The following is a 14,442-nucleotide window of genomic DNA, read 5'->3' as shown; positions in this document are numbered from 1 at the left end:
ATTTAACTTAATTTTTTTATATAAAAATGTGAGTGATACGTATTTTGATTGGTTGAAATTGTTTACGACCCCCCACCCCTTAGAGCTTGTTACTTGGTTGGCCTCCAATATTTCTTGGGTACTCTCTTTTCTTGTTTGAAATGCTCTAACGACAATATACCAATGACGTGGAAGGAAGTGACGCACCCCCCCCCCCCCCAATATCACTAAACTCGGTCTAAAACTTGTGTGAATTTGTTTCTAGTAAGAATAAGTAGAAAAATATAGTGATGATATATGTTGGGATTTTAACTTCATCGATAAATAATTAAAATTTTAATTTTTTTTATTATAATATATAATCCTAGAGGTACTCAACTCATGCGCCAAAATTTGGTTAACAATACCAGTAAGAGTGAAGAAACACTAAGTTACCCCGGGCAGATTACGGATAATCTGGGGGTTAAATAGATGTTTCCCACGAGGGGTTAGATCCGGCAAAGATGGTTCTTCTGATAACCTGCAAAACAGACACCGTGAGCTCGTCACTGAGAAGGGGGGGTACCTCCTTGTGACCACCCTCCGGCGTGAGAATCAGCTAGATTGCTCTTGAATATAAATGTATATTAAGAGATTGCTAGAGCAGATATCAGGTATAAGATGTAAGATACAAGATAAGATCAGATAATCATACCATTTGGGGTATTTATAGCCGAAGGTAGGTTTCCAAGAGGGTATAGCCGGCTGAATAGTATTCATGTTCTACCAACTGTGGCCTACGCACGTGCCATGCTGGCAGTTGGTGGGTAGGCAGCGGCTGATAGTGACCAGGCCTGCTGTGTACTATTCCTTTTCCACCAACTGCAGGCTATGCACGTGGTATGACAGGAGTTGGTGAGTAGGTAGCGGCTAATAGTGACATACAGTACAAGAGCATGCTGCTCGCCATACTGTTGTCAATGGGCTGTCGTATCTCTGGTCAGATCTTTTGCCCATACCTCGTCAGGTACAGTACAAAAGATCTTCCAGTATCGTACGGACTGGCTCATTTGGGCGGGAGTATTCCCCCTCCCGCCTTTGTGCGGGATTTTTCCCGGCTTTGCTCATTCCTTCAGGTGACTACTGAATTATTGAGAGCTAAGTGCCTTGTGCGTGTAGCCTTGCTGCGCGGGTGGCCTTCCCTGATGGCTTGTATCCGCAGCTGCGGGAACAGGCGGAGTACTTCACCATTGGGAGGCATTTTCTGCGGGAACAGCTTGCGTACTGCGCGTAAGGACGTCACGTCTCTGAGCATGGTGGGTCCTGCGGATCCAGTTGGTTTCTGCGCAGACGTCTCTCTTCAAGGTGAGTCATGTGGGTCCAACTGGGCTCTGCTGGGACCTACCTCTTCAAGTCCCCCCAGTCCAATGTTCTTCTCATGAGTGTTTAATAAGTGAGGTGAACTTTTGGACTTGAGCTAAAGGTTTTTGAAAAGGGTTTAGTTTTAAGGTTTTCCATGGGGATTCTTCCCGCGAAAGTCCTTATGTCACTTGCAGAAATTCCCGACTTTCCTGCTTGATCTCTGGGTATGATGCGGGTAGGTCTGCAACCTCCTCGCAAGTCAGGAGCGTTGAGTCACACTTGTGTGGATTCTCCATGAGGTTTTGGTAGTTTTGAACATAGTGATCAATTATGTTAAAACCACCAATTCCATCTTGAAGCTTCAAACAATGTAGTTCTCGACGTTCCCGCTATGCGGGGATGTTATTCCCGTTTCCGCAAGCATTGCCCAGAAGATCCTTCTTGGTTTCAATTCCTTGCGGAGTGCTAGGTATGTGAAGGGTTTTGCCTTGACACTGTACCCGCACTCGTCTTACGGTTTACTTCCAAGGTATTCCTGGCGTCAATTCCCTGCGGGTGCTAAGTATGTGAAGGGTTTTTGCCTTAACACTGTACCCGCACCCGTCTTATAGTTACTTGGTCGCCGAGGTATTCTTGGCTTCAATTCCCTGCAGGTGCTAAGTATATGAAGGGTTTTGCCTTAACACTGTACTCGCACCTGTCTTACAGTTACTTGGTTGCCAAGGTAAGGGGTATTTTCCCGCTTACTTTTGAATCTTTTTGAAATTTTGAAATTCGAAGAGTTGGTGAAAGGATAAGAACAGTCCAAACTGTTGAAACGTCGTCCGACGGTTTCTTCTGACTGTGTCAGGACGTGCAGGAAGTTATGGTGACGTGACAGTACATGGTCATTCCAGACGCTTTTTCAGGCGCGTGGGCGCGATTTTTCGGGCGCGTGGCCGCGAAATTAATGGCACGCGTCCTTTCAACAGCTGTTGCCAGCTTGCTCTTTGCCACGTGTCATAGTTTCATTGCACCTGCGATTTCTCTCTCTTCCGCATTAAATTCATCGCATTGATTGCGATTAGTATATAAAGGGGGAGAGGGTCCTTTGTAATCCACACTTTCACTTTTCTCTTCATCTTCAAAACGATTTCCGGCGAATACTCACCTTTTCAGTCGAGCATTCTCTTGAAATTGTTCTCTTTTTCATACCTGCAAGATGTCTTCTACTTACGATCTTGAGGCTACAGCCCAGGAGGCTGGGGTGTACGCCGAGAACCCGTCATCCACATCCGACAAGGATGACAAGAGTACTGCTGGCGAGTGCCAGTGTGCTCTGCCTGTCGATCTATATCAGTACATCGTCAGGAAGTTCATGCTTGAGTCTCTCGAGCCTGAGTTTCCTGAACCTCATCAGACGGTGTATGATGCCCCCAGAGGCAAGATCGGGGTATATGCCGCATTCTTTGTCTATGGGAATCTTAGGTTCCCCTTGACGAAGTTTGTGTACTGTGTTCTGGAGAGGCACGGTGTACACCTGACCGAGGTACACCCGATGGCGATCGCAAAGATTCGCCACTTCGAGTGGGTGTGCCGGATTCTGGGCGTTGAGCCCTTCGTCGACCGCCTGATGACCTTCTACTCTTGGAGGTGCATCCAGGGGTGGTATACTCTGATAACCCGGATCAAGTGTTTGAAGATTTGCGCAACCGAGCGCAGTCTTCGTTCATGGAAGCGGGAGTTATTTTATATCTCCGCTCGCGCCATCCCCCTTGCCATGAAGTTTAAGAATGGGCAACCACTCCCCAGCCTTCACGCCTCCAACTACCAGGAGGCGGAATGGTTCTCAAAGATATCCCGAGTCCAATCTCCGGTTTACCGCTTTGCGGAGTCCGGGATGATGATGCTCGGGATGAGCCGGGTGTGGAAGGATGCGGAGGCGCAAAAGATCCCGATCGTCCTTAAATACGGATTGAACTCTGTCCCTTACGGTATGCTCTGTCTTCTTTGTTTATATAGGTTTGTCTTCTAACTATTTTTCTTTTATTTCAGAGGGGAACGACTTGTAGTCGCTCCTGTATCCGCGGGAGGCTGATAGTCCCGCTCGGATGGGTACTCGTGCTCTAGATGAGAACGAGTTGCCCATACTTGAACAGACGGCGGATCGGTTCGTGGAGGTCTACCCGCCAGGCCACGAGATCCTGAGCGCCAGGCGGCCAGGTAAGGCGTTATTCAACCCTCGACCCCTCAATGCTGAAACCTCTGCTGGAATTCCTCTAATCTTGTGTTCTGATGAGGAATCCGCAGATGGTCCTCCGTTGGTGCGGAAGAAGAAGGCTGCCGGCGGGAAGGGGAAGGCGAAGGTGGCCTCCACTGCCGATCCGGTGCCTCGGTCTGATTCAGAGACCGAGAGCGAGGAGGTGGCGGGGAACCCTGGTGGTGATAAGACCACTGCTCCGGAGGCTGCGACGACTGTCACCTCCGGAGAGCCCAGGATGACGACGGTGAGCGGCGTAAAGAGGCCGGCTCCATCGGGTTCGTCCCCGCCTGTCCGCACTTTTAGGCTCAAGAAAACCCGTAAGTACAAACTTCCTTTATTTTTAACTTCATAGCTTTCCATCATTATTACTTATCTTCTTTGTGTAGGCGTGGATGCTACCGCATTCCAGGGTGGAGCGGGGAGGAGTACCTCCGGACCCATGACGGTAGGCTTGGTCAGCCTACCTGAGGCGACGACCCAGGCGGCTGCGCCTGCCTCAGTTGGTTCAGTTGCTCACCCCGTTGAGCCAACTGTTCCAACTGTGATGACATCACCGCCGGCTGTCAGTGCCATATTTACTGAATCTTCCACTGAGCCGGCGGTTACTTTTTCTGCGGACTCCGCAGCGGCGACCACGGTTGTGAGTTCACCTACGGTGAGTTCACCTCCGTTGGTTTCTACTACCGCGGCGGCCTTCACCATGCCTCCTCCGTCATCGGCAACGACGGCCGATCCTTCAGGTACGCTTGGGGCTTCTCGCCAACCTCTGCCTCCTTCCCATCTGCCTGACCTCTTGGACGGATTTCCCTTGGGTTCAGGTGATGGGTTTGGCGGCTATCGGCCTGTTGTCGACCCTACAGGTGCATAGGGTTCTTTTGGCCTTTTTTTTTTTTCATATCATCTTTTCCTAACTGCTTTTTGTTTTTTGCAGTGTCGGATTCCAATGAAGTGTATGTTCCACGATGGAACATCCGCCGAGGAACAACCCTTCGCACGCCTGTGGAGTGCGTGGAGTGGGCTCGTCACGCAGCTCCCAGTGGTGCGTTGGGGGAAGCCATGGCTAGCTACCAGGATGGTAGGCTAACCAATGAGCTTCGGGTTCTCCTGGCCCGGATGCAGTCGCGCGTCGAGCTGCTTTGTCGTGAAAACGACAAGTTAAAAGCAGCTCGCATCCAAGAAGTAGCTCAGGCGCGGGCTGTCCGGGAGGAGAATAGGAGGCTTACCGCAGTGGCTGCGGAAAAGGAGAAGGCCTTCAAGGCCCTCGAGGTTGAAGTTCAGGCCCGGCTCGAGGCCCGTTCCAAGGCTGCCCAAGCTGTTAACGAACAGCTTCGGTTGGCTAAGGAAACTGCACGGAACGCAACCGAGAGGGCCACCAAGGCTGAAGCTGTTGCTGAGCATTTACGCCTCGAGAATGAGGAACTCAAAGCCAAACTAGAGGCGCTCCAACAGGCTCATGATGCCTTGGCGATGGAAGACGCCAAGAAGCTCCAAGAGATCTTGGACCAGAGGGGCGTGCTTGACCACACTGAGCGGAAGCTAAAGGGCGTTGAAGAGGCTGCTGCAAAGGAAGTGTTGCTTGCCAACCTCAATAAAAGTGAAGCCGAATGCGCCCGTAACCAAGCTCAAGCCGCCCTCCAAGAGGCTCTGGTTGCCAAGGAATGGCTTCTTCGAGAAGCGTTGTCTCAGGTAAGCTTAACTTCATAATGTCTTGACGCTTTTCTTTGTAAATAGAAAAGGTTTTGATACTTGTATTTTTTCTTTTTGTAGGTTGTGCATCGGGTCTTCACGGATACGTCTTATGACGATGCTATGAGCGCAGCCCTCAACGCTTCTCATGAGGATGGGGAAAAGGCCGGCTTCCTGCTTGGTCTAGGGTTCGTTGAGAAAGGCATCCCGCCTTCCAACTTCCCTTTATTTGATGTGGATACTGAAGCTGTATACGACAAGCAGTGAGTCAGTATGCCGCCTTCCCGCATCCGGTGGTGGAGAAGGCAAACGAAGTTGCCGCTGCTGATGATGGGCTAGCTATCCTTAAGGCTTTCCTTGAACCGCCACACTCTACTGATGGTGCGGGTCCAAGTGGAAGTGGTCCTGAGGCTTGATCTTGAAGATCCCTTTCCACCATTAGAGTAGATTTTTATTTTTGTATAGCTTCTTTTGTATGCGGGTATGTACCCAGTAATCTTTGTAATATTTGAATTTCGATGGAATAAAGATTATTTGCCAATCCCTTGCCTTGTTTATTTCACGCATATTCTGATTTAACTTAGCAATTTCTTTAGTACTTAGATAATTTAACTTTTCAACGTGGTAGATAATAAGTTAAAGTTTTGCGTCCTCTTTCATGATTGTGCGGATAAGACCGTCACTTGCACTTAGTAGGATGGCTAAACTTTACCTATATCTGACATGCGTGGAAGTTTTCCTCATCTTTTCCTTTGAAATTTTCTAAGTGTTTAGAATAAGTTAACCTTTGAACGTGGTAGATAATAGGTTGAAGTTTTGCTTCCTCGTTCGTGATTGTGCGGGTAAGACCGTCACTTGCACTTAGTAGGATGGCTAAACTTTACCTATATCTGACCTGCGTGGAGGTTTTCCTCATCCTTTTGTTTGAAATTTTCTAAAGTATTTTGAATAAGTTAACCGCTCGACGCGCGGTTGTCAATAGGTTCGGTTTCCTCTCATGATTTGTGCGGTTAGGACCGGCACTTTCATTTAGTGGGATGACCAAAGTTTACCTATGACTGACCTGCGTGAAGGTTTACCATTTTTTGGGTTTATGCGGGTTTTGCCGCCTTCCCCACGCAACGACTTTCCACGTAATTATGCGGTGAGTACCGGCATCAGTGTTGAATAAATTAACCGTTCGACGCGCGGTTGTTAATAGGTTAGTGTTCAGTATCCTCTATCATGATTCTTGCGGATAGACCGGCACTTTCATTTAGTGGGATGACTGAACTTTACCTTTAACTGACCTGCGTGAAGGTTTGCCGTTTTTTGGGTTTATGCGGGTTTTGCCGACTTCCCCACGCAACGACTTTCCCCGTAATTATGCGGTGAAAACCGGCATATTCGTGTGGAAAGTTCATAAGTATAAATATAAAATCATCAGCATCGATGTTCTAAGGGGAATCATTTCCATTAGAAGTGGCTCTGGGCCTTTTCTTTACAAATTTGGAATTGATCTACATGCAAACTGTGTAATTGAGCTCCCTTCCATGTTGTTGGGATGGGAATGCCATCGAGCCGATATGCACCTGGTTCGGGATCTCGTTGTTTACGCAGTATGTAGTCTCCGGCATTGAAGCTGCAATTTTATTCGTGTTTTCCCCAGCTGGGGTTCTACACACATCAGCCTGCTCAGCGTTCGTTACGCCACGAGGTGTGCGAGCGTCCCATCTCTGACAAATGCTTCGACGATGTCCTTTACGTCTGTGCATTCTTCAGTGTTGTGGCCTTTTGTCCTGTGAAAGTCACAGTATTTGCTCCGATCAGCATTGTGACGATGTCGGATTATTGGAGCCTTTGGCCATGGGAGCTCCTCAGTGGCGAATATCTCGGTGACGCTTTTGGTGAGTGGCGTCCATCTGGAGTTCTGGTTCGACTGTACGTTATCCCTTCCGCCTAACCGATGTTGCAAGCCGGATGAGGTGTCAAAGTTTACCCTTGACTGCCAAATGCCTAGCTTCCGCTTTTTGTTTAGTCGGGCGGTAAGGACGTTGTCTTCTCTTGTTTTCTGGGTGTAGAGGTTTGTGCTCTGGGGGAGATCTCTACCCAGTTGCTTCTCCGTTTCCGCAAAGCGTTTAGCTGCTGTCATGATGGCATCCCATGTGGATGGCATGCCATCTTTACCCGTTAAGGTGCGGATGAGCTCTGGGTCGTTTGCGCCCTGGATGAAAGCAGCGCGAACAAGATCTTCGCTAATATTACCCAGACTTAGCTTCTTTGAGTTGAAGCGAGTGATGAAGTCTGGCAAAGATTCATCTTCCTCTCGAATGCATTTGAGGATTGTCCATTGCTCTTCGGTATACTTTCTTTGTTGGCTGAAGTGTTGGCTAAATTTTTGCTGGAAGTCTTCCCAATCGTAGATGTGGTGGACCGGTAGACGATCGAACCACGCTCTAGCTGCCCCAACAAGCGTCATTTGGAACATGTAACACCACGTAGGTTCCGTCCAACTACTGACGGTTGCCCCCGCTATGAACCTGTTCAAATGATCGTCTGGATCAGATATACCATCGTAAGTGCCGATGTTGGACATCTGTTTGGCACTTTTCGGGACGATTGCTTCCGCAATGTCCCTTGCAAATTTGGACGTTCCCGCCTTTGCAGCAGTTGGTGTAAATGTTTTGGAGAAGTCACGTGGGTTTCCACCCGCGTTTTTTGGTTTGAAGGTTTCTCCAAAACGCCTTCTCGGTTGGGAGTCCGTTTCCTTACGCTTCCCTTTCGCCCTATGACGAGGGTTTGCGTCACTATCGGATTCCTCCGAATCATCGTCCAAGTACTCTCCGAATTCATCAGCCTTTTGGAGTGAACGTAAGCGTTCATCCAACTCAGCTTGGAATTCTTTTTGACGTGCTTCCGCCCACGCTTTAACTTCATCGAGTGTTTGGCGGGGGAGCCTCGTTCGTTGTCTCTCTAACTGGGTATCGGTGAATCCCAGTGAGCGATTATTTACTGCACTTGCCCCAACTCGGGTAACTGGGGTAGTGTTCGTAAAATTTACTGCACTTGTCCCGGCTTGGGTAACCGGGGTAGTGTTCGTAAAAACTGTGTAGTCGCCGGTATTCCCCCCAGTAGCTGGGGTTGTGGTTACCGGGGTTTCTTTAACCATCTTTCCAGAAGTTTTGAGAAAACTGAAAAAGAATTAAGTTCTAACTTTTATGCACGGATGGCGCCAATGAAGAAACACTAATCGACCCCGGGCAGATTACGGGTAATCTGGGGGTTAAATAGATTATTCCCACGAGGGGTTAGACCCGGCAAAGATGGTTCTTCTGATAACCTGCAAAACAGACACCGTGAGCTCGTCACTGAGAAGGGGGGGTACCTCCTTGTGACCACCCTCCGGCGTGAGAATCAGACTAGATTGCTCTTGAATATAAGTGTATATTAAGAGAATGACTAGAGCAGATATCAGGTATAAGATATAAGATGAGATGAGATATAAGATGATGATATACCATTCCAAGGTGTTGGAGTATTTATAGCCGAAGGTAGGTTTCCAAGAAGGTACAGCCGGCTGAATAGTGTTCCTGTTCTGCCAACTGTGGGCTACGCACATGCCATGCTGGTAGTTGGTGGGTAGGCAGCGGCTGATAGTGACCAGGCCGGCTGTGTACTATTCCTGTTCCACCAACTGCAGGCTATGCACGTCCTCCGACAGGTTGGTGAGTAGGCAGCGGCTAATAGTGACATACAGTACAAGAGCGTGCTGCTCGTCATACTGTTGTCAGTGAGCTGTCGTATCCTTGGTCAGATCTTTTGTCCATACCTCGTCAGGTACAGTACAAAAGATCCTTCAGTATCGTACGGACTGGTTCATTTGGGCGGGAGTTCTCCCGGCTTTGTGCGGGATTGTTCCCGGCTTTGCTCATTCCTTCAGGTGACTACTGAATTATTGAGAGCTAAGTGCCTTGTGCGTGTAGCCTTGCTGCGCGGGTGGCCTTCCCTGATGGCTTGTATCCGCAGCTGCGGGAACAGGCGGAGTACTTCACCATTGGGAGGCATTTCCTGCGGGAACAGCTTGCGTACTGCGCGTAAGGACGTCACGTCTCTGAGCATGGTGGGTCCTGCGGATCCAGTTGGTTTCTGCGCAGACGTCTCTCTTCAAGGTGAGTCCTGTGGGTCCAACTGAGCTCTGCTGGGACCTACCTCTTCAAAGAGTATAACACTAACACTTATTATAGCAATCGAAAGATAAAATCTATATAAAACGTAAGTGTATATATCTAAAAGGATATCGACACATGTTCAGTTTGTTGTTTATTATTACTTAACAAAAAAAGTTATTATTTTTATTCTGTTATTATTTGAAAAAAGGAAAAACAAAATATAAAGGTATAACACAATTTTTTATATACCAATATTGATATTTATATATTTATTATAATAGTTATTTAAAAAGGCATGCAAATGCAAAAAAAATAAAAATCCCAAGTTTTGACATTAAATCGTGTCACACTCTCCGTGCATCCTCTTTTAACTTTAGGCAATTGATGATAGTTTGTATTTGTCAGGGTGCGAGGAGACAGTATTGGCTGTGCAGCAGCTGCATGGCTAAGTGTGCGATGCTGTTCACAGTTACGACACGTGTCCAGTGCTTCATCACAAGCATGTACTTGAGTTTAGACGTGAGTAAGCACGTGAAGTGGAGCCTCCCGTGTGTGGCCGCGTTATGGCTTATGTCATCCGCTGTTAAAATATTGGGCGTCATATGAAGGCTGTTGTTTTTACTGTTTTTGACTTTTTACTGTCATATTCATTTTTGTAACTAAAATGTAAAAACCAAATCTAACTTAAAGCGATTTTCATTGGCATAATAATAATGAACATCACACAATAAAAATAATTAAAAGCATACTACAATAATAAATAATAATTAAGTGATTAACAACTACTAAACTCTAGACAATAAATTAAAATTACAACCCAAGCCTTTTTAAAAAAAATATTAATGTCAAATACTAGAAATAAGTAGATATCTGGTCCTTGTTACCGTTTGGTAGTCAAACTTAAATACATTCCACCAAAGTTATTGATAAAAGTACATGTTAAAGTTATTTACGGGACCAAAACATACTTTATTATAATATGCATTCAGCCTAATAATATTTATGTGGGAGTGTTCATAAAAAAAGTTAAACAACATTGTATACTTAGATTACCATATGTTTTGAACGAACTTGATAAGAACTTTAACTAAGCCCTAATTTGTATATTAACTTCAGGTATCATCCACACACTGATAAATAAGCGATGACACAAATCTCCAAAAAAAGTTAAGTGTGTATGCGGACTAGGATATGCTATTTATGTAACATGGCTTTACAGCTACTATCTGAATTACTGGATATAAGGTTGTTTCCTTATGTGACCTAGTGTGTTAACAACCAATAAAAACTATATAGAAACGTAGTGCTATATGTTGTCACTTATGTGAAAAGGTGTAAATCTAACCTCGAATGTGGAACAAGTTGATCCATTATTTAAACAATTTAAGTTTAAGTTGAATCACGATAATATTACACTTATAAAAATACATGACCGACGAGTCACCTTATTTACCATCATATGAAATAACGATTAACAATAAATTCAACTACGTGGAAAAGTGTAATGTTTGCATTGACTGAAAATTCAAGAACCTTAAACATGGACTTTGATCAAATCAAATCGAATGAAAATGATGAAGGGAGCTCAACATCAACATATACACATAGAAGAATGAGATTATAGTATTTGAAGTTATGATAATAGGTTTTGAGGACAGAACCTAAATTAGTATGGAAGTTTGTAAAATCGAAAAGTTATAACCTTGAGGGGTGTACGAGAAAAATATAACCTTGAAACAAGAACATCACAAGTTAAAGTTGGAGGACTCATTATGGACCGTTAACAAGCATAATAGATAACTTGGTTATTAAGTGGTGAAGACGAGACAAGGAAATGACGTAATTTATTATGCATATTAGAGATTAAAGTAAAGGTTAGAAGATCAATCAACCAAGTTCATTTTAGCATACATTCAAGTCGAAAATCAGAACAACCCATTTTTATGAACAAACCATGTTGAAACTTGGAATAATGGGAAGAAGTCATGTATATTTCAGGAAATAAAGGGGAATCTTGGTGTTGTTGAGTTTAAACTTAAAAGGCAAAACATGTTTTAAATGTATACGAGTTGTTGTATACAATGTGACTGGAAACAATTAATTTAATAAACTTGACGCAGTTGGTTTCATGTGGATCAACAAGTCAAGAAAGTGGGATATGATTCAAACCAAAATACGAGTTCAGTTGTTGATAGTTGAATTGCTAGAGGTTTGTTAGATATTGAATTAGTTCAAGCCGTCAATATGTTACTTTATGCCTAAAACTCTAAAAGCTTGCATATTGACATAAAACATCTCGAAGTCAAACAGTTAGTGAAAGAAACTTGGATATTGAAGATCATAGCCTCATAGGACAAATGTGAGGGTACACATCCATTAGTTTAAAAGTATGAATTAAAGTGTTCAAATAGTTATATGATTTGTGTTTGATATGTACATGGTTTACAAATTACAATATGTCAATATGGAAGGTGACTATATAAAAGGAGTTGGTGATGCATATATGATATATGTGATTAAATGGTTCAAATAGGAAATGAAACATGAATGAAAAGTAATGTGAGTTTACAAATATATATGTTTTGAAAGAGTGTGTTTAGATTTATAACAAGTAGAGTAATTTGATGATACGCGTTTCCATGAATGTGTGCATGGATCATTCCAGTCATAAGCAGATTCAATGGAGTGTGTTTATGGGAAAATATGCAAGTTTATAAATAATCTTCTTTAATTCTCAAATTAAGATTATTGGATAATAATGGAGTAAGTAATCAAGATGGTGAGATATATGATCACACCAGGCTGAATGTGATGAAAAGGAACACGTACTCCATAAAAATGTGATCTACAAATTCGATACCCCCGCACATAGGTTCAAGACATCGATTGGACTTTTACAACCATGATTACTAGGTTTAGGGGTGAGCAAGAAATGGTTCGGAACAGTCAGAACCGAGGAAGCGGGACCGAACCGGTGCCTTCGAACCGCTAACGTGTGTTACCTTATGGTTCTCTGTTCTCAACATTTGCATTAAACGGTTCCCGTTCGGTTCTGGGTAAAACCGCGGTTCTAGACATGGAACCGAAGAACCGAAATATTAAAAACATTTTAAAAAATTTATCAATTCCCATTTTTACATGCTAACTTATTAGTCGGCATTCATTCAATAATTCTTTAATTCAAATCCTATTTCTTTGCATTCAATACCTAACAACCAAGATCAATTTTGATATACTTTTAAGGTAATATGATGTAAAATGATATGATATTCCTTTAATCTATTGTCACTAATGATTTATATAATTTTTAAATTTTGTTTTGATAAAAAATATAATGGATGTTCATATTATAATCTAAATTAATTTTATCATGAAATAAAACATATAATTATATAAACATGCTATGAAAATTGCGAAGTTGCACAACTCATTGATAAATAAAATACCGAACTAGTTATGGCATAGAATTGATTTGCGAGAACCATTTTTACCGGTTCTGGAACCGAACCGGTTTACTAGAATAGGTTCCGGTTTCGGTTCTAAATTTCAGTCATTTTTGGTTCCGGTTCGGTTTTCGCGGTTCTGAACCGTTGCACAGCGCTAACTAGGTTCGATAAAATTGTTTTTTTTATTTTGGGTGAATCTTCATATAAAGTAATTCACCTTGATCGGAACAGATTTTTCCACACAAATCTTTTAACACCGCTTACCAAAAAGAAAAAAAAGCCTTCACGATGACCTGAAAAAAAAATTGTTTTTGTTTCCCAAACTGGTTTATAATCCATACCCGTTCTATTCGATAGGTTTGAACACTCGGTTTATAACCCGAATCATTTTTACCAAAAAAAAAAAACAGTTTTCTAATTTTCACATAGAGGTGCACAAATAGGGTAATTTTTAGGAACCGGTTCTGGGTATGATTAACAAAAGTCAATACCGGGATACGAACCGATTCTGGGTATAGTCGGGTATTTTACCGGATTTTTCAAGTTTTGGGTAGGGTCAGTTGCGTTTTGACAGGGTAAAGCTGGAACCGGTTCCAGATAAACCCAACACCAGGTTGTACCGCTGGTCGGATGACACGGTCCAAGCCCAAGTACTGAAGTACACACGTATGTAATCTCTCTCTCCAAAGCCCAATATACACAAAACCCTAATTTACTCATTTCATCTTTACAAATTACATTCCATAACCATAACCACCAAACCCTAACCTGCAACCATGCCTCCAAAGTTCGACCCATCCCAAGTCGTCGAAGTCTACGTCCGTGTCACCGGCGGCGAGGTCGGCGCCGCCAGCTCCTTAGCTCCCAAAATCGGCCCATTGGGCCTGTCCCCTAAAAAAATCGGAGAAGACATCGCAAAAGAAACCGCCAAGGACTGGAAGGGCCTACGTGTCACCGTCAAACTCACGGTTCAAAACCGCCAAGCCAAAGTCTCCGTCGTCCCATCAGCCGCAGCATTGGTTATTAAGGCCTTGAAGGAACCTGAGAGAAATAGGAAGAAGGTGAAGAATATTAAGCATAGTTAAGCTTTACTTTGAGCATATCACTAACTTCATGACATTTTGCTAAAATGCTTAATTTTTATGTCTAATTGCATACATATATGGTTATATAATTAATCTAATTGCCAAATTGTTTACTGAGTAATTTTATATAATTGGCTCTGGATGTTCTTCAGCATGTTATCATATGAAGATTTAAGGACTTCTGTTTTTTATCAAGTGTTAGTTTTATTATATTATATCACCAAACTCGCTAGTGAAATGTTTAGGACTTTTATTATATGCATTGCATGAAATAGGGATAATGCGTTTGCTAAGCGCCTAAGCATACAGTTCTGTCCACTTTCTTGCTTCTTGTAGTTTGATGTTGAGATATTAGACAACCATTATAAGTTTAATTGCTTCCATAAGTTTACCATCATTATTGGGGTATTTTAAATCTCTCATGATTATCATACTTGCTCTTTCAAGTAATGATAAAAGGGGGTTCTTTGAATGTGACCGTTGAATTCGTTGATGTGTAACCAACACTTTTAAAG

At 43.6% G+C, this 14,442-nt stretch overlaps 1 pseudogene; it reads left to right on the top strand.

The window, feature by feature from the left end:
* The first annotated feature begins 13,558 nt into the window (after positions 1-13,558).
* LOC143572146 (large ribosomal subunit protein uL11 pseudogene) lies at positions 13,559-13,927 on the top strand (annotated as a pseudogene).
* The last annotated feature ends 515 nt before the right edge of the window (positions 13,928-14,442 follow it).

Source organism: Bidens hawaiensis, unplaced genomic scaffold (assembly GCF_021521415.1).
Source record: "Bidens hawaiensis isolate Kalapana, Puna unplaced genomic scaffold, B.hawaiensis_p1.1 tig00025754_1, whole genome shotgun sequence".
In the NCBI taxonomy this organism is placed as follows: Eukaryota; Viridiplantae; Streptophyta; class Magnoliopsida; order Asterales; family Asteraceae; genus Bidens; species Bidens hawaiensis.
Note: the sequence above shows the minus strand (reverse complement) of the source record. Positions and strands in the feature narration are given on the sequence as shown.